The sequence below is a fragment of the Ambystoma mexicanum genome, chromosome 8, assembly GCF_040938575.1.
Source record: "Ambystoma mexicanum isolate Mex_15411 chromosome 8, UKY_AmexF1_1, whole genome shotgun sequence".
Lineage (NCBI taxonomy): Eukaryota > Metazoa > Chordata > Amphibia > Caudata > Ambystomatidae > Ambystoma > Ambystoma mexicanum.
In genome coordinates, this window is record NC_090929.1 from 1,183,623,691 (window position 1) to 1,183,648,138 (window position 24,448).

The window sequence follows — 24,448 nt, forward strand, 5'->3', positions numbered from 1 at the left end:
TTCTGGTGACCCAAAGAGGTTTGCAGTATTTATCAATCAGTGCAGGTTGCATTTCTTATGCCGGCCAGCAGCCTTTCCAACTGATCAAGCTAAAGTAGCTTTCGTGCTTTCGTACCTTAGTGGCAATGCGGCAGACTGGTCGATCCCTCTAGTAAATCAAGATGATCCGGTCCTCCATGATTTTCAAGCTTTTCAGCTCAGTATGGAAAAACTGTTCGCAAGACATTACCAGGGGCAGGCCTTGGACAATGAGCTTCTTTCGTTGCGACAAGGTAATCAAGACCTTTTGGCTTATATTGCATCTTTCAACAGACTGATAGTGGAAACTCAATGGCCTGAGGACAAAAGGATTACGCTGTTTTATAGAGGTCTACGTGGAGAGCTCAAAGATGTGTTAGCCCAAGTAGTGAATCCCCCACAAGATTGTTCGGACTATATAGACTTAGTCGTTCAAATAGATCACAGACTGCAGAACAGGAAGGCCGATCGTTCCAAGTTTGATGCTCGAGTATTTTCCAAACCGCCAACTCCTTCCAAAGGAGTAGACTCCGGGGAACCCATGCAAATAGGGGGCCTGAAAGGACCACTAACACAAAAGGAGCGGGAAAGGAGAAAACAGTTGCAATTATGCCTCTATTGCGGAAACTCAGGGCACTTTCTTCGAGACTGTCCGGTGAAACCTGCCAAGAAGGCAGTAGGAGCTGCAGTTACCAAAGTTACAAACTCTGAGCAGGGAAACGACCTCGCCCGACAAGAATAGAGGTCCTCTTGCCGAGCGTGAAAACCAGTTCCGTGACCTCGCATTTCGTGATACCTATGGTCCTCATTAGCCCTGATAATCCAGATCGATTACATGCAATTGAAGCTTACGTCGACAGCGGTGCCATCGGCAATTATGTGGATCATGAAATGGTTTTGAGGATGAATCTAACTCTTTGTCCCAAGGCTGTAAAGGACGTCATTACTACGGTGGATGGAACGGAGATAGCCTCCGGACCAGTAACGCATACCACTCAAGAAGTGACGCTAGTAAGTCAAGATGGACACCATGAGAAGATCGTGTTCGATGTGATCAAGGCTCCTCAGTTTCAGATTATTCTAGGAATACCTTGGTTAGAGAAACACAATCCTCTGATCGATTGGCGAGCAAGAACGGTCCAGTTTCCAGAATGTGTCTCTACTTGTCACCCTCCACCTGGTGTTGCACTGGCAGCAATTTCTTCAGAGACTCCCCAGTTACCTCCCGAATACCTAGAATACCAAGATGTTTTCCGGAAGGACCAGGCTAACTCTCTACCTCCTTATAGGTCTTATGACTGCCAGATAGACCTGATACCTGGATCTACTCCTCCTTGTAGTAGAATTTATGCCCTCACCGAGCCTGAGAACCTTCACCTTCGACAATACCTGGATCAATACCTGGCAAATGGGTTTATTCGTCCTTCCAAGTCCCCTGCTTCTTCAGTTTTGTTCTTCGTTCCAAAAAAGGAAGGAGACCTTAGAACTTGTATAGATTATCGCTCCCTGAACCAGATCACCGTCAAGAATAGATATCCATTACCTTTGATCCCTGAACTCCTGGACCAAGTCAGAAAAGCATGCATATATACAAAGCTGGATCTTAGAGGAGCCTACCACTTGGTACGAGTAAAAGAGGGCGATGAATGGAAGACGGCCTTCCGCACCAAATATGGGCTATTTGAATATCAGGTCATGCCCTTCGGACTTTGCAATGCCCCGGCCGCCTTTCAATATTTTATGAACGATGTCCTCAGAGAGCTCATAGATGTGTGTGCGTTGTTGTTTACATTGACGACATCCTCGTTTATTCTTCATCGGAATCTGAACATCGGAAACACGTGAAAATGGTCCTCGAAAGATTGCGTCAACACAAACTTTTCGCTAAGTTGGAAAAATGTGTTTTCAACGTGATTGAAGTTGAATTCTTGGGATTCATATTATCACCTGGCGGAGTGCGTATGGATTCAAAGAAGGTCGATGCAGTTCTCAAATGGCCATCACCATCCTCCGTAAAAGGTGTGCAAAGCATGTTAGGCTTCGCTAACTTTTACCGCAGGTTTATCCCCGAATTTTCTCGAATAGTCCAGCCCATCACTGCCTTGTTAAAGAAAAACAAACGTTTTGAATGGTCTATCGAGGCGGAACAAGCTTTCCAGGATTTGAAGACTAAATTTATCTCTGCACCAATCTTAAAACACCCTCGCCCCGAGCTCCCCTACATCGTGGAAACTGATGCTTCAAGCCTTGCCATGGGGGCAGTTCTATCACAAAAGGACCCGGTAACCAATCAGTTGCATCCCGTGGCATTTTGGTCCCGCAAATTCTCGCCTCCTGAAATCAATTACACGATTACTGACAAGGAACTTCTGGCTATCAAGTCTGCCTTTAAGGCTTGGCGGCATTATCTGCTGGGGGCCCGACACACCGTTACTGTGATTACGGATCACCGAAACCTGCAATATTTGAAAACCGCAAAAGCCCAATCCTCTAGACAACTCCGTTGGGCATTATTCTTTGCCGAGTTTGACTTCATAATTACCTATCGACCTGGTACAAAAAACGGTAAAGCTGATGCCCTTTCTCGGATGGGAGTGGAAGAACACTTGATCAACCCTAAACCTGTACCAATCATTCCCGAACAAAGAATTCTGGGTGTAATCGCCACACAATCCATAGAGGAAGTTAAGGATAAAGCCAGGCAACTTGTAACTCCAGCAGACATACAGAATTGGCATCTGCAGGGAAAGGACTTTGCAGTAAAGGACAACTTATTGTATTTCCAAGAACGATTATACCTGCCCAGCACAGATTTACAGAAAAAAGTAATCTCTTGTTATCACGATTCTTTAATGGAAGGACATCCCGGTATGGCCAAGACCTCAGAAAAGATCAAGCGCTACTTCTGGTGGCCGTCTTGGAAAAAAGATATCAGAGACTTTATAATGTCCTGTGGAGTATGCGCCCAAAACAAGAGTCAAAAGGAAAGACCAGCAGGCCTCCTACGCCCTATTGACATCCCACCTCGCCCTTGGCATACGCTTTCTATGGACTTCATCGCCGATCTACCTCCATGCTCCGGATATAATACGATTCTAGTAATCGTGGACTTATTCTCCAAGATGGCGCATTTCATTCCGCTCAAAGGCTTGCCAACAGCAGCAACTCTGGCCCGAGAATTTCTCGAAAACATCGTCCGACTGCACGGTTTTCCTTCGGTTCTAATTTCGGATCGAGGTAGTCAATTTATTTCTCATTTTTGGCGAAGTTGCTGTCGGTCGGCTCAAATTGATGTGAGACTATCGACCAGTCACCAGCCTCAGACCGACGGACAAACCGAGAGGACCAATCAAACTCTGGAACAGTATTTACGCTGCATGCTGCAACAAACTGAAAAAACTTGGAAAGACATCCTTTGGATAGCCGAATATGCCTACAATAAATCTGTCCATTCGGGAACTGGGAAAACCCCGTTTTTTCTTTTATACGGCAGTCACCCTCGAACCTCGGAGTTGGATCCCCTCCAAGATCTTGAAACACCAGCAGTAGACTACCTGCATTCTACAATCACCCAAGCCTTTAAGGAAGCTGTTTCTCACCTTCAAAGGGCTAAAGAACAATACAAGAAAGGAGCAGATCAACATCGGAAGGAAGCCCCTCAATATCAAGTAGGGGATCAAGTCTGGTTATCCACCAAATATCTACCTCTAAAAGGGCCATGCACATTCAACCCAAGATACCTTGGTCCCTATTCCATCACTACCATAGTAAACCCAGTAGCGGTCAAGTTGGACTTGCCCCCGCACATGAAGATACATCCGGTCTTCCACGTCTCTCTATTAAAACCCGTGCAACCTCAAACCCGACTAACTAAATCTCCAAAACCCATCCTAGTTGATGGAGAACTCGAGTTTGAAGTCAAAAGCATTCTGGACTCCAAGATCTCCAAATCTAAACTATTTTACCTAATTGACTGGAAAGGCTACGGCCCCCAAGAGAGATCCTGGGAACCTGCTGAATATGTCCACGCTCCTCGCCTAATCAAAAGATTTCACCGAACATTTCCTGACAAGCCAAAACCCCCGGAGAAGCCCGGTTTGGGAGGGGCCTTGAGGGGGGGTACTGTCATGATCTCTGCTTCCAAAAGGTCAGGGTTTTCCCAACTCCCTTGGAAGCAGATCCATAACCCAGGTTCCGAGTGCCAACCAGTCCCAATTGGGACCTTGTGGACCCAGTCCTGGCGCCAGTGGCACCAGGCTCATAAATATGCCCAGTCCCAGCGCTGGAAGCGCCGGGCTCATAACACTTGGGTGGACTTACCTGCAGCAGACCATGCTGCTTACTTGCCTGCCAGTTGAGCCTCTGATCCTCTTCTGTTTGGAATTACTTTTCCTGTTGGGTGGGGCAGGAGCCACTCCCTAGGTTCAGAACACTGGAACTCTTCTGGAAAGCAGGAACTCTTTTCTTACCTAGGCGTGGCTGTGGAAGGAGACACCTAAGCACTACAGGAGGCTATTTAAACCACACCCGATGGATGAATCTTGCTTTGCGTTATTCTGCATCCTCTGCAGCAGAACGCTCATCGTGTCTTCTGCATCTGATCCTGGGCCTAAGGAAAAAGGCTTACCATCCTGAATCCAGTCTTCAGCAACACCTATAAAGACAAGAAAGAACAGGTTAGCATTACGGTCTTCAGTGACAGCGCTTCACTTACCTGGTCCATCGGCTGTCACCAACGCCTCGCGCTGCATTCCGGCATCTGAAAGACAAAGGCTTACCTACTCTTCGTGCGCTCCGGAGGTCTTCGCACTGCATTCCGGCATCTGAAAGACAAAAGCTTACCAGCTCTTCGCACGCTCCGGAGGCTTCGGCGCTGCATCCCGCATCTGAAAGACAAAACAAGGTGCGTTTAAAGACATTGGAGAACTTTAATACTCACGTGCCATTACTCCTTTCCACATCTAACCCAGTGGGTATTCCGGCACCCTGCAGCCGCTCCGAACTTGTACCTGCAAAATAAAAAGACAGTTAGAGCGCATCGTGAAGCAGGCAACAAGCGCTTACTTACGTGCTTCCAGGCGCTTCCATTCATCACACGGGCTTCATCTTCAACTCACTTCAGCCCGTCATCCGCCATCGCCGGAACCCTGCAAAAACAAGAGACATCATTACTAAAGACTTTTAAAGACATTAGAATTACTCGAAACTTACCGTTCGTGCAGTAAACGACGGACAGCAGTCCTCTGAAGTCAAGAGGCCTGCTCCCCTTATCCAGTGAAGAAACTGGTTACAGCACCCTGCCCCGAGGCAGATGGAGAGCACGGCGTTCACTTACCTAAGGTGAGAGCGTTAACCTTTGGGGTTCTACAGGAGAAGAGAAAGGGAAGAAGAGAGAGACATTCAATAACCCAGTTCATTAATCCTATATTTTCTATCTGCAGACATCTTACCCTTCGAGTCAGACATACAGTGCACAGAGGTCCAGCCCAAAGAGCCAGCCGTGTGTTACACATCACCTTTGAAGATACGGTATACGCCCAGTCAAGACCGGCGCCTCTACGGGAATCAGGTGAGCGTTACAGTATGTCATCGACTAGAGGTATGAGATTCATCCAGGAGTGGATTAAATCCTCCTGTCCCTTAGTCTGGGGGGGCGAGTGTTAGGGAGAATTCTCTGTTTAGGCTGAACTTCCTAACCTAGTGAGTCCCCCAGCAGCTTTGCTGGATTTCTGGAGTTTGTTTTTTTCCATCCTGTCAAGAGTGAGACTCTTTTTTTCCCACTCTTGGACATGAATGTGTGTAATTCCTTTGAATGTCAATGTGTTCTATGGGCTATGGGGTCTTTTACTCCATAGGGTTTCATATGTTTTGCTATATGTGTTACACCGCACCCTCCGTGCCGTAACACTGGGGCGTCCTAGAGGATCCCCACCATAGACTCCATACCCGGGGACTGACTACTGTCTCCCCGGGCATGTAAAGTCACCATTGGCTTTACTAGACCTAAATTTATTAACAGAACTAGTACAAACCATCCTATTGTGGACATACTAGTAGGGGTAATTCGATTACTCCTGGGTCTGTTATTCGAGGGGGCACTGTCCCGTCCCCCCTCGTCGAGTTTTGGCTGGTGGCAGTGGAAACTACTTGTTATATTCAACCCCGAATATAACCCTGTGGGATTCTTCCCATTGTTGGGGATTACTACTTTTTCTTGTTTGTCTCTAACATACCACCGGTTTATTTATCTTAAATAAATCTATCGGTTGGTATTTTCTGTCAGAACTCGGTTTTTAAAATGGCGTCTGTGTTCGTCTCTGTGACTCCTAAACCAAAGGTTGAGCCTTTTGTTCCACTTTTAGCGGGCTTCTGGACAGAAGCCCTCCAAAGTGGTGCCATTCTGGCTGGGTACCACAGGAGGTGTGGGAGGGGGTTTAGGCACCCTGTACTGAGTTGCCTTGCCAACTCAAGTCGCACTCTGGTGTGATTGGCCCAAGTGGTGAGCCACCCCGCTCACCACTTAGCGTGTTTTGATTGACAGCTAGGCTGAATGAATGGGGGTTTTCTGCATAAAAGCAGGGCTTTTGGGACTGGATCTTGAGAAGTCGCCACAGGACCTAAGAATCCGACGAGGGTAAAGCTGAGCCGACCTGCAACGACGACACCTCCGGTGGAGCCCTGCTGAACCGACTCACCACTTCCCGACGACAGAGGAGATCTCCCCGCCGGAGAGTCTCTTCCCCTGACTGGTGGGAACAACCAGTCCCCTTTGCTTTTTCTTCGTTCCAGGACGTAGTGGTCGAATTGCCCGTGCAGAGCACCCCGGCAACCGGATAGCCACTACCCATATACCGCGACCAAAAGGTGGTGCCTTGTGACTGAGCACTCCGCGGCTGGTCTCTTCCCTGGTGGTGCAACGATCTTCAACTTTCCTTCGACAACGAGATCATCTCTTCTCTTGGCAAAGCCCCGACGTGCATCCACTACCAGGAACAACTGCCCCCGCCGGAGCTGTCTCTCCACAAACAAGGTACCGTGTCCGCCTGGCTTCCCTTGTGTCGGTTAGCGTGAGGTGTCTTAATCCTTGCCTCTCCATTGGGTCGCCTCCAAGCTTTCTTAACTTTCTGTTCTGAACTGGTCCAATCTTTCTATACCAATTTGCGACAAAGACTCGAAGTGCATTTCCACTGTGATACTTTTTGGGACATATCGCCTTGCCTCTCTCCGAGTGGGCCTAGCCTCTGAACTTTACGATCTACAGTAGACCCTGCCTTACTTGCCTTGCATTTGTTCGTCAAAGTGTTGGTACCGAGTTGATTTCATAACCTGCCTTCTTTTCTCTCCCGTCCTAACGAATACTAGAGTGCCATCTAGGTTAAAGCATTCACCTCTGTCTGCAAATAAGTGGTGCCGTTGAACCTAGACTTGTCGAACTATTGTTAGGGGGATTTATTTTCTGATAGTAATTGTGATTGAAGTTGTTTGCCGTAATAATGCCAGTGTGTTTTTCGTAGATGTGTCTTTATAAATAAATAACTATATATCTTTACACGAAGCTCTGTCCCTGTTTACTTGTTCTACTGTGTAAATTGCCCTATTTTGTATACTCCACATACTGCCTAACTCTTCTTGAGGGAAGTCTGACTGCTCAGCCACAGCTACCAAGTGAATCTGTGTGGTACAGACTGCTACCAAGTGGGTTTACTGCCAAACACCTGTAGTCCTAAATCTTTTGCAGTGGTCCCAGAGGGAACTGCACAGGTTTCCGCCTAACACTGGTGTACAGCGATGGGATTTGTATCGAGTATACTGTTTAGAGTGCTTTTCAACACTTTAGGATAACTAACCACAAAGCTTAGCACTAAAAAGCAACTTTCAAAAACATGTCTACTATGGAAGTTTACAGTCAAGAATCCTTCTCAAGTGAAAATACTGAGAGTTTACAAGCTCTCTGTAGACAAGAAAATCTTTCTGTAAGGGCAAGAAAGTAGAACTGATAGCGAGATTGCTGGAAAACCAAAGTCTGGGTACTGGTTCAGAAGAACCCACTTCTCCAGCAAATGTAGATAACAGTAATGGTGTTGATCTAAATCATAGTTCTGATGATAGTGATGAAGAGGCTGAAGAGGAAGGAGAGGCTAACAAACCTGCCTCCCCGGCCCCTCTGTCTGCCTTACCAGCTGTACCTACAGGGCCTATAACAGGTCCCACACTAAGTCCTCAAATCCTTGAACTAGAAAAAATGAAAATAGACTTGGAATTCAGAAGGATTACTGCTCAAACTGAACAAAAACACCAAGAAATGCAACAAATTCTTAGGCTCCGAGAAATGGAGCTCAAGCACGATTTAGAAATGAAAAAGTTGTCTGTCGAAACTGCTTCTGTCTCTGGCTCTTCTAGAAGCTCCAGTCCCAAAAGACCCCGGATGCCGAAGGAATTAATTGGTATGAATGAACCGAAGTTGGATGTATTGGATTGGCTGAGTTTGTTTGAGTACAATCATGCGCTCCAGAACATCACAGGTAATGAGCTGCTTACCTGGTTGTTCTCTAGGCTCCCCCCTGTTGCAACTGATGTGGTAATGGAGTTGGGGGAAGAGGATAGGAAAGAGTACGAAAGTGTGAAACTAGCTTTGATAGCTAGATTTGGGAAGACCCCTTCCCAGTATCTTAAGAGGCTTAGAACCCTCAAAAAGCATGATGGTACCCTTTGGGCTACCTGGGTGAGTGAAGGGTTGAAAAACTTAGAGGGATGGATTAAGGGTTACAAAGTGAACACTTATGAGGGTATGAAGAATCTTTTTATGTTGAAGTCTATTTATGTTGCCTGTTCTCCTGAGCTCAGACAGCACTTGGCTGATTCAAAGGAATTGGATTCCAGGAAGCTAGCTAAGGCTGCTGACTTGTGGGTTGCCAACAGAGCTACTCATAAGGATTCTGGGGCAACTCAGAAAAAGGATGAGGGAAAACAGCCTAAAAAAGACTCAAAAGAGAATTCGAATAGCTCAAATTCCCCAGAGGGCCCCAAACAAAATAACCAGGGTAAGCCCCAGGGAAAACCACAACAGAATAGTGTACCTTCTGGCCACAAACCAGAAGGAGGTCAGAACAAGCCACCATTCCAGAGAGCATTTGGAACATGCTATCTCTGTGGGGCCACTGAGCATATCAAAGGAGATCCAAAATGTAAGGGTAAACCTACTGGGATCAGCACGGTCTCCTTAGCCTTCACTCCTGAAGAGGAAGTCCAAATGATTAGTGCTCACTTTGAAGTCTTTGCTGAAGAACCTTGGGCTCTTCAAGCAAGTGTATCAGTAGAGTCAATGGATCTGGTTAGTAATCAGAATAGGAGTGTGTATGACTCTATACCAGAAAACTCTAAATGTTATTATGTGGACAGTGTTCTTGTCAATGGCCAGGATACCCCTGCCAGGCGAGACTCTGGGGCCAGCAGAACAGTAGTGGACTAAAGCTTTTTCAGGCCTGAGGATGTTGCTAAGGCACCCAAAGGTCCTGGTAAGATGTCTGGAGGCCCTGTCCAAATGGTTCCAATTCTACCAGCCCTCATTCAATGTAATGACATGATAGTGTTGATCCCTGTCAGTGTTCAGACTGAGGTGCCTGGGAGAGTCCTGTAGGGGAATGATCTAAAAACTCTAGGAGTAGTATCCAGTACCCCCAGGCCTCCCAGTATAGAGAAACGGAACCAAACCATATTGGCTAGAGAGGCCACCTTAAGGAACCACTCTAAGCCTGTGGGAACCTCTGCTGAGAACCCCGCTACAAGCCCTGGTGTTGGTAAGTTGACCTCTGACCCAGGCAAATTTCAGGCTAACATGTTAGGGAAATGGGAGCCCCAACCAAGCTCCATCATTGTTCCCCCTGTTATAGAGTCTGTGACTCCCCCTGCTTCTGAGGAAGAGGTGGATAGACCTACTGGAACCCTAACTAGGCCTAAGAGAACTGGTAATTCTCAGTGCTGGTGGAAAACCAGAAACGAAAAGTCTAAGGCCAAAAACCTTCAGACTGTTGGACCTTCCACAGAAGACTCCAACCCAATACCTAGACTTAAGGGGGAAACTCCTAAAGTAGGTGAGGTAAGATCTCAGAGGAAGGAGAAGCATGTACCTTGCTTATCTCCGGCCCCTCCAACCAAGAGGCCTAAAACTCAACCTTCTCTCAACAGAGAGGTAGGGAAGACCTCTGGAGGCCCCTCCAGATCTAAGGAGTTTCTTTATAAGGACTCCTTGAAAAAGCCTATCATAGGTTCAGTAGTTGTATCAACTTCTGAGAGACTGGTCAACCAGATCCCCTATAAACTTAAAAAGACTGATGTTCCTAGGAAGGTTTGTAAGTCATATGGCTTACAAAGGAAAACCTTAGAACCCCCTGAACATACGTCAAGGTGTCACCACCAAAATGCTGATGGTCTCTCTAGGATGTATGTCATCGACTAGAGGTATGAGATTCATCCAGGAGTGGATTAAATCCTCCTGTCCCTTAGTCTGGGGGGGGGGTGAGTGTTAGGGAGAATTCTCTGTTTAGGCTGAATTTCCTAACCTAGTGAGTCCCCCAGCAGCTTTGCTGGATTTCTCGAGTTTGTTTTTTTCCATCCTGCCAAGAGTGAGACTCTTTTTTTCCCACTCTTGGACATGAATGTGTGTAATTCCTTTGAATGTCAATGTGTTCTATGGGCTATGGGGTCTTTTACTCCATAGGGTTTCATATGTTTTGCTATGTGTGTTAGACCGCACCCTCCGTGCCGTAACACTGGGGCGTCCTAGAGGATCCCCACCATAGACTCCATACCCGGGGACTGACTACTGTCTCCCCGGGCATGTAAAGTCACCATTAGCTTTACTAGACCTACATTTATTAGCAGAACTAGTACAAACCATCCTATTGTGGACGTACTAGTAGGGGTCATTCGATTACTCGTGGGTCTGTTATTCGAGGGGGTACTGTCCCGTCCCCCCTCGTCGAGTTTTGGCTGGTGGCAGTGGAAACTACTTGTTATATTCAACCCCGAATATAACCTTATGGGATTCTTCCCATTGTTGGGGATTACTACTTTTTCTTGTTAGTCTCTAACATACCACCGGTTTATTTATCTTAAATAAATCTATCAGTTGGTATTTTCTGCCAGAACTCGGTTTTTAAAATGGCGTCTGTGTTCGTCTCTGTGACTCCTAAACCAAAGGTTGAGCCCTTTGTTCCACTTTTGGCGGGCTTCTGCACAGAGGCCCTCCAAAGTGATGCCATTCTGTCTGGGTACCACAGGGGGTGTGGGAGGGGGTTTAGGCACCCTGGACTGAGTTGCCTTGCCAACTCAAGTCGCACTCTGGTGTGATTGGCCCAAGTGGTGAGCCACGCCGCTCACCACTTAGTGTGTTTTGATTGACAGCTAGGCTGAATGAATGGGGTTTTTCTGCATAAAAGCAGGGCTTTTGGGACTGGATCTTGAGAAGTCGCCACAGGACCTAAGAATCTGACGCGTGTAAAGCTGAGCCGACCTGCAACGACGACACCTCCTGTGGAGCCCTGCTGAACCGACTCACCACTTCCCGACGACAGAGGAGATCTCCCCGCCGGAGAATCTCTTCCCCTGACTGGTGGGAACAACCAGTCCCCTTTGCTTTTTCTTCGTTCCAGGACGTAGTGGTCGAATTGTCAGTGCAGAGTACCCCGGCAACCGGATAGCCACTACCCCTGTACCGTGACCAAAAGGTGGTGCCTTGTGACGGAGCACTCCGCGGCTGGTCTCTTCCCTGGTGGTGCAACGATCTTCAGCTTTCCTTCGACGACGAGATCATCTCTTCTCTTGGCAAAGCCCCGATGTGCATCCACCACCAGGAACAACTGCCCCCGCTGGAGCTGTCTCTCCACAAACAAGGTACTGTGTCCGCCTGGCTTCCCTTGTGTCGGTTAGCGTGAGGTGTCTTAATCCTCGCCTCTCCATTGGGTCGCCTCCAAGCTTTCTTAACTTTCTGTTCTGAACTGGTCCAATCTTTCTATAACAATTTGCGACAAAGACTCGAAGTGCATTTCCACTGTGATACTTTTTGGGACATATTGCCTTGCCTCTCTCCGAGTGGGCCTGGCCTCTGTACTTTACGATCTACAGTAGACCCTGCCTTACTTGCCTTGCATTTGTTCGTCAAAGTGTTGGTACCGAGTTGATTTCATAACCTGCCTTCTTTTCTCTCCCGTCCTAACGAATACTAGAGTGCCATCTAGGTTAAAGCATTCACCTCTGTCTGCAAATAAGTGGTGCCGTTGAACCTAGACTTGTCGAACTATTGTTAGGGGGATTGATTTTCTGATAGTAATTGTGATTGAAGTTGTTTGCCGTAATAGTGCCAGTGTGTTTTTCGTAGATGTGTCTTTATAAATAAATAACTATATATCTTTACACCGAAGCTCTGTCCGTGTTTGCTTGTTCTACTGTGTAAATTGCCCTATTTTGTATACTCCACATACTGCCTAACTCTTCTTGAGGGAAGTCTGACTGCTCAGCCACAGCTACCAAGTGAATCTGTGTGGTACAGACTGCTACCAAATGGGTTTACTGCCAAGCACCTGTAGTCCTAAATCTTTTGCAGTGGTCCCAGAGGGAACTGCACAGGTTTCCGCCTAACAGGGAGCAGTACACCCAGTTTTTCTTTAGGGTGTGGTACAATTTTGATAATCTGCTCTTAAAAAGGCCGTTGTTTTTTCCACAATTCTGTTAGCTTGCAGGTGATAAATCGATCATAGTTTGTGTTTTATCCTCAACAGCGCAGTAACTGCTTTGAATAAGTCATTGACGAAATCCGTTCCATTATCGGATCGTATGACATCACAGATTCCCCACCGGGGAAACACTTCTCTCACTAAGAATTTTGCTGCACATTTTGTATCCGGGTGGGCGCAGGGTCCTGCTTCCACCCAACGCGAAAAGGGGCAGACCACCACAATCAGATATCGTGCTCCACAACACCTTTCTTCCATGTCTGCATAGTCAATATGCAGTTCACAGAATGCTCCAATGGGGCGGGGCACTGTCTCTCTCAATGTTCTTAGAGTAATTCCTGAATTGTATGTCTGACATGTTGTACATTCTATCACCAATTTTGGCACGTGTTCCTGCAATCCTGGCATGAACCGATTTTCCTGGATGTGTGCTGCTATGTGGTGCTTTGCAGTGTGTGCCGGGAAGTGTAGTTGCTGGAATGCTACTTCTAATAATTCTACAGGCATTACTACTTTTCCTGTACCATTTTGTCACCAGAGGAGGTCAGTGGATGACTGGGTACACCCTCTTTTTGCCCATAGCTCCTGTTCTTCTGGTGGGGCCCGTTTTTGCAAGTCAATTATTTGTGAAATTGGCATTGAGTTTTAACCTTCCCCTTTCTCTTCCTCCACATGTCCTTTTATTATGAATTCTCCTGTACTTCTCTTCCTAGGTAGGCTGCCACTTTGGCAGCAGCATCCGCTGCCGCGTTTGCCAAGGCTATGTCGTCAGTGTTGTTAGTGTGGGCCTGGCATTTAACCAAGGCTACCATTGTTGGCACTTTTAAGGCTTCTATGAGCTCTTTTAGAAGCTTGGCATGTTGTACCGGGGACCAATCTGATCTCCTAAACCCTCTCCCCCCCAGCGTGATAACCCCCCCTAAGTACCGTTGGCGTCATGTAAGCAGAATCTGTGTAAATAGTTATTGCACACCCTTTTGCTGTGGGGAATGCTTTGAATAGCACTACCGGTTCTGCTGCTTGTGCTGAAAAATGTGCTGGTAACCGCTTTTGTACTATTGTCTCATACTCCCCATCTTCCAATCGTACTGCTGCTGCCCCTATGTGTTTTTCTCCTGTCTCTGAGTTTATTGACACTGACTCATCTACAAAGTGCACTTCTCCCTCCTCCAGGGCATTCTCGTTTGCTTTGGGCATGTCACCACCCTCCCCCCTGTATGTGGCACAGGCGTGGTTTTGCATATCTTATATGTTACAGGCCTCAGTGAGTAAGGTGGCTGGGTTGACTGTTTTACACTGCACTATGTGAATGTTCGGGCTGGACAGGATAATCTCCTATGCTGTAGATCTCTGTGTTGTCAGTCTGGACTTTGATCTTTCAAAGATGTCAAAAAATGAATGCTCAATGAACAAGGTTACTGAGCATCCCATCACAATTGTGGCACTTTTTTCAATCGCGAACTCAGTGGCTGCAAGAGCCTGTACGCATGCAAAGCGTCCTTGCATTACTGCGTCGAGTATTCCACTGTAGTATGCTAGAGGCTTGTGCCCTAGTGATATTTTTTGTGTCAGTACTGCTGTCATCAGCATCCTGTCACAGTGTGAGAACAGGTAGAACTCAAGCTCATAATCAGGGGTCCCTATAACAGGTGCTGTTGAAATCATTTCCATCAAAATCTGTGCTCATTTTGGGGGTCCATATCAACGTTGTGTTTTCTCTCTGTGCCTCTTTTATTGTGTGCAATAGTGGTTTTGTGTATGCTGCGTAGTCTGATATCCAGGCGCTGCAGTAATTGCACATGCCCAGAAATGTTTGCATTTCCTTTACTGTCTTTGGTTTGCTGACTGCACACACTGTTGCTGCCCTGTCTGGTATTATTCGCTTGGCATCTTTTGATATGAGTTGGCCCAAATATAACACTTCAGTTAGGCAGTATTGCAATTTTTGTTTGTCTACTTTGTAACCCTTGTGGACTAGCAGGGTGAGCAAGATTATTGAGTCATGTCTGCACTCTTTCTCATTCTCTCCGCAAATTAGCAGGTCGTCCACATACTAAAAAATCATGCTTTTTGTGTCAATATTCCCAAGGTCTTCATGTAGTATACTGTTAATGATACTTGGACTTTCGCAGTATTCCTTGGGCAACCTGCAATGTTCATATATTTTCCCCCTAGGGTGAATGCTGTTAGATATTGTGACTCTGGGTCCAGTGGTAACGAGAAAAATGCATTTTCAAGTCTACCATCGTGAAACATGTCGCTGACTTTGGCATGCTGCACAGAATTGATGCAGGGTTTGGGACAAGTAGAAATTCTTTCTGTATGACGTCATTAAGAGGCCTTAGATCCTGTATCATCCCCCAAGTCCCGCCCTTTGCTTTTTTGATTGGAAAAATGCAAGTGTTACAAGGTGAATTTGATGGCACGATAATTCCTTGTTCTAGTAGAGCATGTATTGTCTCTTTTATCCCCTCTTCTGCCTCCCTAGATAGCGGTACTGTTTCACACGGGGTAGTATTGCACCTGGCTTGAGCTTAATGTTAACGGGGTTACTTCTTGTAGGAGTCCCACACCATGGAGCCCTGTGGTTCATCATATGGACGGTACCTGTTGCATGTCTTCATCGAAAAATGCCGGTGGTGACCTGAAAATGGCCATGAGAGGTGTCGTGACTTGCCTGTGTTGAATCATTATCTCACATGGGATGGAAATCTCCATTATTATTTCTCCATCAGTGTCATTGTCAGTGAACAGCTCCTCATCTGATTTGTCACGTAGCGCTATAGTGCGATCTATGCACAGCACTGTCTACCATTCGCACCCATGCATGTCCACTCCTATTACTGCAATCCTTTGTGTGGATACCTGCACACCGTGCAGATCTATGGCCATTATCCATTACCCGGGCACTATCTCTAGGGCTGCCACAGGGCGAAATACAAATTCTGATGGTACCCACCACTATTGGTGCGTTATTTCTGGCACCACTTTCGCCGACACCTGTACCACTTTCACAAACATGTCTGGGTCAATGGGTATCCCACGGACTGTTAGTTCATTGGCTTGTGTGTGTATAAGCAACATGGCCCTCATGGCGCATATCCCTGGTGTTGAGCACACTATGCCTCTTTCCCAGTATCTTAAGAGGCTTAGAACCCTCAAAAAGCATGATGGTACCCTTTGGGCTACCTGGGTGAGTGAAGGGTTGAAAAACTTAGAGGGATGGATTAAGGGTTACAAAGTGAACACTTATGAGGGTATGAAGAATCTTTTTATGTTGGAGTCTATTTATGTTGCCTGTTCTCCTGAGCTCAGACAGCACTTGGCTGATTCAAAGGAATTGGATTCCAGGAAGCTAGCTAAGGCTGCTGACTTGTGGGTTGCCAACAGAGCTACTCATAAGGATTCTGGGGCAACTCAGAAAAAGGATGAGGGAAAACAGCCTAAAAAAGACTCAAAAGAGAATTCGAATAGCTCAAATTCCCCAGAGGGCCCCAAACAAAATAACCAGGGTAAGCCCCAGGGAAAACCACAACAGAATAGTGTACCTTCTGGCCACAAACCAGAAGGAGGTCAGAACAAGCCACCATTCCAGAGAGCATTTGGAACATGCTATCTCTGTGGGGCCACTGAGCATATCAAAGGAGATCCAAAATGTAAGGGTAAACCTACTGGGATCAGCACGGTCTCCTTAGCCTTCACTCCTGAAGAGGAAGTCCAAATGATTAGTGCTCACTTTGAAGTCTTTGCTGAAGAACCTTGGGCTCTTCAAGCAAGTGTATCAGTAGAGTCAATGGATCTGGTTAGTAATCAGAATAGGAGTGTGTATGACTCTATACCAGAAAACTCGAAATGTTATTATGTGGACAGTGTTCTTGTCAATGGCCAGGATACCCCTGCCAGGCGAGACTCTGGGGCCAGCAGAACAGTAGTGGACTAAAGCTTTTTCAGGCCTGAGGATGTTGCTAAGGCACCCAAAGGTCCTGGTAAGATGTCTGGAGGCCCTGTCCAAATGGTTCCAATTCTACCAGCCCTCATTCAATGTAATGACATGATAGTGTTGATCCCTGTCAGTGTTCAGACTGAGGTGCCTGGGAGAGTCCTGTAGGGGAATGATCTAAAAACTCTAGGAGTAGTATCCAGTACCCCCAGGCCTCCCAGTATAGAGAAACGGAACCAAACCATATTGGCTAGAGAGGCCACCTTAAGGAACCACTCTAAGCCTGTGGGAACCTCTGCTGAGAACCCCGCTACAAGCCCTGGTGTTGGTAAGTTGACCTCTGACCCAGGCAAATTTCAGGCTAACATGTTAGGGAAATGGGAGCCCCAACCAAGCTCCATCATTGTTCCCCCTGTTATAGAGTCTGTGACTCCCCCTGCTTCTAAGGAAGAGGTGGATGGACCTACTGGAACCCTAACTAGGCCTAAGAGAACTGGTAATTCTCAGTGCTGGTGGAAAACCAGAAACGAAAAGTCTAAGGCCAAAAACCTTCAGACTGTTGGACCTTCCACAGAAGACTCCAACCCAATTCCTAGACTTAAGGGGGAAACTCCTAAAGTAGGTGAGGTAAGATCTCAGAGGAAGGAGAAGCATGTACCTTGCTTATCTCCGGCCCCTCCAACCAAGAGGCCTAAAACTCAACCTTCTCTCAACAGAGAGGTAGGGAAGACCTCTGGAGGCCCCTCCAGATCTAAGGAGTTTCTTTATAAGGACTCCTTGAAAAAGCCTATCATAGGTTCAGTAGTTGTATCAACTTCTGAGAGACTGGTCAACCAGATCCCCTATAAACTTAAAAAGACTGATGTTCCTAGGAAGGTTTGTAAGTCATATGGCTTACAAAGGAAAACCTTAGAACCCCCTGAACATAGGTCAAGGTGTCACCACCAAAATGCTGATGGTCTCTCTAGGATGTATGTCATCGACTAGAGGTATGAGATTCATCCAGGAGTGGATTAAATCCTCCTGTCCCTTAGTCTGGGGGGGGGTGAGTGTTAGGGAGAATTCTCTGTTTAGGCTGAATTTCCTAACCTAGTGAGTCCCCCAGCAGCTTTGCTGGATTTCTCGAGTTTGTTTTTTTCCATCCTGCCAAGAGTGAGACTCTTTTTTTCCCACTCTTGGACATGAATGTGTGTAATTCCTTTGAATGTCAATGTGTTCTATGGGCTATGGGGTCTTTTACTCCATAGGGTTTCATATGTTTTGCTATGTGTGTTAGACCGCACCCTCCGTGCCGTAACACTGGGGCGTCCTAGAGGATCCCCACCATAGACTCCATACCCGGGGACTGACTACTGTCTCCCCGGGCATGTAAAGTCACCATTAGCTTTACTAGACCTACATTTATTAGCAGAACTAGTACAAACCATCCTATTGTGGACGTACTAGTAGGGGTAATTCGATTACTCCTGGGTCTGTTATTCGAAGGGGCACTGTCCCGTCCCCCCTCGTCGAGTTTTGGCTGGTGGCAGTGGAAACTACTTGTTATATTCAACCCCGAATATAACCTTATGGGATTCTTCCCATTGTTGGGGATTACTACTTTTTCTTGTTAGTCTCTAACATACCACCGGTTTATTTATCTTAAATAAATCTATCAGTTGGTATTTTCTGCCAGAACTCGGTTTTTAAAATGGCGTCTGTGTTCGTCTCTGTGACTCCTAAACCAAAGGTTGAGTCCTTTGTTACACTTTTGGCGGGCTTCTGCACAGAGGCCCTCCAAAGTGATGCCATTCTGTCTGGGTACCACAGGGGGTGTGGGAGGGGGTTTAGGCACCCTGGACTGAGTTGCCTTGCCAACTCAAGTCGCACTCTGGTGTGATTGGCCCAAGTGGTGAGCCACGCCGCTCACCACTTAGTGTGTTTTGATTGACAGCTAGGCTGAATGAATGGGGTTTTTCTGCATAAAAGCAGGGCTTTTGGGACTGGATCTTGAGAAGTCGCCACAGGACCTAAGAATCTGACGAGTGTAAAGCTGAGCCGACCTGCAACGACGACACCTCCTGTGGAGCCCTGCTGAACCGACTCACCACTTCCCGACGACAGAGGAGATCTCCCCGCCTGAGAGTCTCTTCCCCTGACTGGTGGGAACAACCAGTCCCCGTTGCTTTTTCTTCGTTCCAGGACGTAGTGGTCGAATTGTCAGTGCAGAGTACCCCGGCAACCGGATAGCCACTACCCCTGTACCGTGACCAAAAGGTGGTGCCTTGTGACGGAGCACTCCGCGGCTGGTCTCTTCCCTGGTGGTGCAACGATCTTCAGCTTTCCTTCGACGACGAGATCATCTCTTCTCTTGGCAAAGCCCCGATGTGCATCCACCACCAGGAACAACTGCCCCCGCTGGAGCTGTCTCTCCACAAACAAGGTACCGTGTCCGCCTGGCTTCCCTTGTGTCGGTTAGCGTGAGGTGTCTTAATCCTCGCCTCTCCATTGGGTCGCCTCCAAGCTTTCTTAACTTTCTGTTCTGAACTGGTCCAATCTTTCTATAACAATTTGCGACAAAGACTCGAAGTGCATTTCCACTGTGATACTTTTTGGGACATATTGCCTTGCCTCTCTCCGAGTGGGCCTGGCCTCTGTACTTTACGATCTACAGTAGACCCTGCCTTACTTGCCTTGCATTTGTTCGTCAAAGTGTTGGTACCGAGTTGATTTCATAACCTGCCTTCTTTTCTCTCCCGTCCTAACGAATACTAGAGTGCCATCTAGGTTAAAGCATTCACCTCTGTCTGCAAATAAGTGGTGCCGTTGAACCTAGACTTGTCGAACTATTGTTAGGGGGATTGATTTTCTGATAGTAATTGTGATTGAAGTTGTTTGCCGTAATAGTGCCAGTGTGTTTTTCGTAGATGTGTCTTTATAAATAAATAACTATATATATTTACACCGAAGCTCTGTCCGTGTTTGCTTGTTCTACTGTGTAAATTGCCCTATTTTGTATACTCCACATACTGCCTAACTCTTCTTGAGGGAAGTCTGACTGCTCAGCCACAGCTACCAAGTGAATCTGTGTGGTACAGACTGCTACCAAATGGGTTTACTGCCAAGCACCTGTAGTCCTAAATCTTTTGCAGTGGTCCCAGAGGGAGCTGCACAGGTTTCCGCCTAACAGGGAGCAGTACACCCAGTTTTTCTTTAGGGTGTGGTACAATTTTGATAATCTGCTCTTAAAAAGGCCGTTGTTTTTTCCACAAATCTGTTAGCTTGCAGGTGATAAATCGATCATAGTTTGTGTTTTATCCTCAACAGCGCAGTAACTGCTTTGAATAAGTCATTGACGAAATCCGTTCCATTATCGGATCGTATGACATCACAGATTCCCCACCGGGGAAACACTTCTCTCACTAAGAATTTTGCTGCACATTTTGTATCCGGGTGTGCGCAGGGACCTGCTTCCACCCAACGCGAAAAGGGGCAGACCACCACAATCAGATATCGTGCTCCACAACACCTTTCTTCCATGTCTGCATAGTCAATATGCAGTTCACAGAATGCTCCAATGGGGCGGGGCACTGTCTCTCTCAATGTTCTTAGAGTAATTCCTGAATTGTATGTCTGACATGTTGTACATTCTATCACCAATTTTGCCACGTGTTCCTGCAATCCTGGCATGAACCGATTTTCCTGGATTTGTGCTGCTATGTGGTGCTTTGCAGTGTGTGCCGGGAAGTGTAGTTGCTGGAATGCTACTTCTAATAATTCTACAGGCATTACTACTTTTCCTGTACCATTTTGTCACCAGAGGAGGTCAGTGGATGACTGGGTACACCCTCTTTTTGCCCATAGCTCCTGTTCTTCTGGTGGGGCCCGTTTTTGCAAGTCAATTATTTGTGAAATTGGCATTGAGTTTTAACCTTCCCCTTTCTCTTCCTCCACATGTCCTTTTATTATGAATTCTCCTGTACTTCTCTTCCTAGGTAGGCTGCCACTTTGGCAGCAGCATCCGCTGCCGCGTTTGCCAAGGCTATGTCGTCAGTGTTGTTAGTGTGGGCCTGGCATTTAACCAAGGCTACCATTGTTGGCACTTTTAAGGCTTCTATGAGCTCTTTTAGAAGCTTGGCATGTTGTACCGGGGACCAATCTGCTCTCCTAAACCCTCTCCCCCCCAGCGTGATAACCCCCCCTAAGTACCGTTGGCGTCATGTAAGCAGAATCTGTGTAAATAGTTATTGCACACCCTTTTGCTGTGGGGAATGCTTTGAATAGCACTACCGGTTCTGCTGCTTGTGCTGAAAAATGTGCTGGTAACCGCTTTTGTACTATTGTCTCATACTCCCCATCTTCCAATCGTACTGCTGCTGCCCCTATGTGTTTTTCTCCTGTCTCTGAGTTTATTGACACTGACTCATCTACAAAGTGCACTTCTCCTTCCTCCAGGGCATTCTCGTTTGCTTTGGGCATGTCACCATCCTCCCCCCTGTATGTGGCACAGGCGTGGTTTTGCATATCTTATATGTTACAGGCCTCAGTGAGTAAGGTGGCTGGGTTGACTGTTTTGCACTGCACTATGTGAATGTTCGGGCTGGACAGGATAATCTCCTATGCTGTAGATCTCTGTGTTGTCAGTCTGGACTTTGATCTTTCAAAGATGTCAAAAAATGAATGCTCAATGAACAAGGTTACTGAGCATCCCATCACAATTGTGGCACTTTTTTCAATCGCGAACTCAGTGGCTGCAAGAGCCTGTACGCATGCAAAGCGTCCTTGCATTACTGCGTCGAGTATTCCACTGTAGTATGCTAGAGGCTTGTGCCCTAGTGATATTTTTTGTGTCAGTACTGCTGTCATCAGCATCCTGTCACAGTGTGAGAACAGGTAGAACTCAAGCTCATAATCAGGGGTCCCTATAACAGGTGCTGTTGAAATCAATTCCATCAAAATCTGTGCTCATTTTGGGGGTCCATATCAACGTTGTGTTTTCTCTCTGTGCCTCTTTTATTGTGTGCAATAGTGGTTTTGTGTATGCTGCGTAGTCTGATATCCAGGCGCTGCAGTAATTGCACATGCCCAGAAATGTTTGCATTTCCTTTACTGTCTTTGGTTTGCTGACTGCACACACTGTTGCTGCCCTGTCTGGTATTATTCGCTTGGCATCTTTTGATATGAGTTGGCCCAAATATAACACTTCAGTTAGGCAGTATTGCAATTTTTGTTTGTCTACTTTGTAACCCTTGTGGACTAGCAGGGTGAGCAAGATTATTGAGTCATGTCTGCACTCTTTCTCATTCTCTCCGCAAATTAGCAGGTCGTCCACATACTAAAAAATCATGCTTTTTGTGTCAATATTCCCAAGGTCTTCATGTAGTATACTGATAATGATACTTGGACTTTCGCAGTATTCCTTGGGCAACCTGCAATGTTCATATATTTTCCCCCTAGGGTGAATGCTGTTAGATATTGTGACTCTGGGTCCAGTGGTAACGAGAAAAATGCATTTTCAAGTCTACCATCGTGAAACATGTTGCTGACTTTGGCATGCTGCACAGAATTGATGCAGGGTTTGGGACAAGTAGAAATTCTTTCTGTATGACGTCATTAAGAGGACTTAGATCCTGTATCATCCCCCAAGTCCCGCCCTTTGCTTTTTTGATTGGAAAAATGCAAGTGTTACAAGGTGAATTTGATGGCACGATAATTCCTTGTTCTAGTAGAGCATGTATTGTCTCTTTTATCCCCTCTTCTGCCTCCCTAGATAGCGGTACTGTTTCACACGGGGTAGTATTGCACCTGGCTTGAGCTTAATGTTAACGGGGTTACTTCTTGTAGGAGTCCCACACCATGGAGCCCTGTGGTTCATCATATGGACGGTACCTGTTGCATGTCTTCATCGAAAAATGCCGGTGGTGACCTGAAAATGGCCATGAGAGGTGTCGTGACTTGCCTGTGTTGAATCATTATCTCACATGGGATGGAAATCTCCATTATTATTTCTCCATCAGTGTCATTGTCAGTGAACAGCTCCTCATCTGATTTGTCACGTAGCGCTATAGTGCGATCTATGCACAGCACTGTCTACCATTCGCACCCATGCATGTCCACTCCTATTACTGCAATCCTTTGTGTGGATACTTGCACACCGTGCAGATCTATGGCCATTATCCATTACCCGGGCACTATCTCTAGGGCTGCCACAGGGCGAAATACAAATTCTGATGGTACCCACCACTATTGGTGCGTTATTTCTGGCACCACTTTCGCCGACACCTGTACCACTTCCACAAACATGTCTGGGTCAATGGGTATCCCACGGACTGTTAGTTCATTGGCTTGTGTGTGTATAAGCAACATGGCCCTCATGGCGCATATCCCTGGTGTTGAGCACACTATGCCTCTTTCTGTAAAGGAGATGGTCATATCAAGCTTGCTGAGGAGGTCCCTCCCTAACAAGTTCATGGGCGAGTCTTCATAATACAGCAGGGGTGCTCGCACTGTTTTTCCCCCCACCGTTACATCCAAATCTTCAGTATATGGAACCTCGACCACCGCCCCAGAAAATCCCTGCATTTCCATTTTTCTGTTCGAAAGCTGAAACCGGCCTTCTTTTAGACACGATTTTTCTGCTCCCGAATTCACCATAAAGATGAATTGTTTGTTTCCTATCTCCACCCCCACCAGTGGTTCCTCGTCTGCCCGAAAGGTCATTGATAGTACTGGACACGAAAGTGCTCTCTGTGGGCTATCCTATGCTTGGTGTCTCATTGTTTCATGGTGGTTGAAAACATTATCTCCCACCACTGCTGTGCCTCTAAATGGTGCCGGTGTGCAGTTTGCTGTGGTGGCGAATGGGTTGCCACGTGCAGGTGTCATATGTGAGGGTTGGTGTTGTTGTATGCCTTGCGGGACTGCTCTTTGTTCATATGTGTACCAGGGCTGTGCTTGTTCTTTGTGTCTAAATCCACCCATAGGCAAGCCGTATGGGCTACTGGGGTGGGGGTGGCCGTACTGTTGTTCATTTTGGTAAGGTGCCATGGGACGGCTGCGACACTCTCTTGAAAACCACAGTTCCAACATGTTCCTTGCCCTCCTCCCCTGGGCCCTTGTCCTCCATACCCCACCCTCAGCCCTGTGTACCCACCTCTTCAGGCCCATCCTTGCCATTGGGGTCCTCCATACTGCTCCTCGCCAGCCCATTGCTCCTGCCTGTTTGATGCCCAATTTGTTGCTATTCTGGCCTGTATTGCTATTGGCTCCTCCTCCCCATCTCCCTGCCATTCTACGGGGAGGGCGGCAGCTACTTCTGTGACCTTCACCAATTTCGTTTGTACTAATTTGGCTTCATCTGCCAACCTTTTCTGCACTATCTCCTTTTCCCTCTCTTTGATACTCCTACAGGGGTATACTATGATCCTCTGTATTTCTGGCCAGCCTTTGGCATCCATCCCAGCAATTTTATCGAGTGCCTTCTGTACTTCCTTTGGGAGGCCCCTCTCGATTATAAAGTAGAAAAGGGAGGTGGATTGATCCCAGGCTGTGCCTGTCTCTACTCTCCACATGTCCTGCACCCGAAGAATGTAACTGACTGCAAGTCGGGAGTGTCTGGGAATGTTCCCCTCAGTGCGTCCCACACCCGGGCCCTCACAGTGTTAAATGATGCCCTATCATGGCGTTCACAATTTAGCGTGACCCCAGGGAACCCCACCTTCGCCCACACCGTGTTGGCCTGATCACCTACTACAGACAACAACAGACTCTTAACACACCA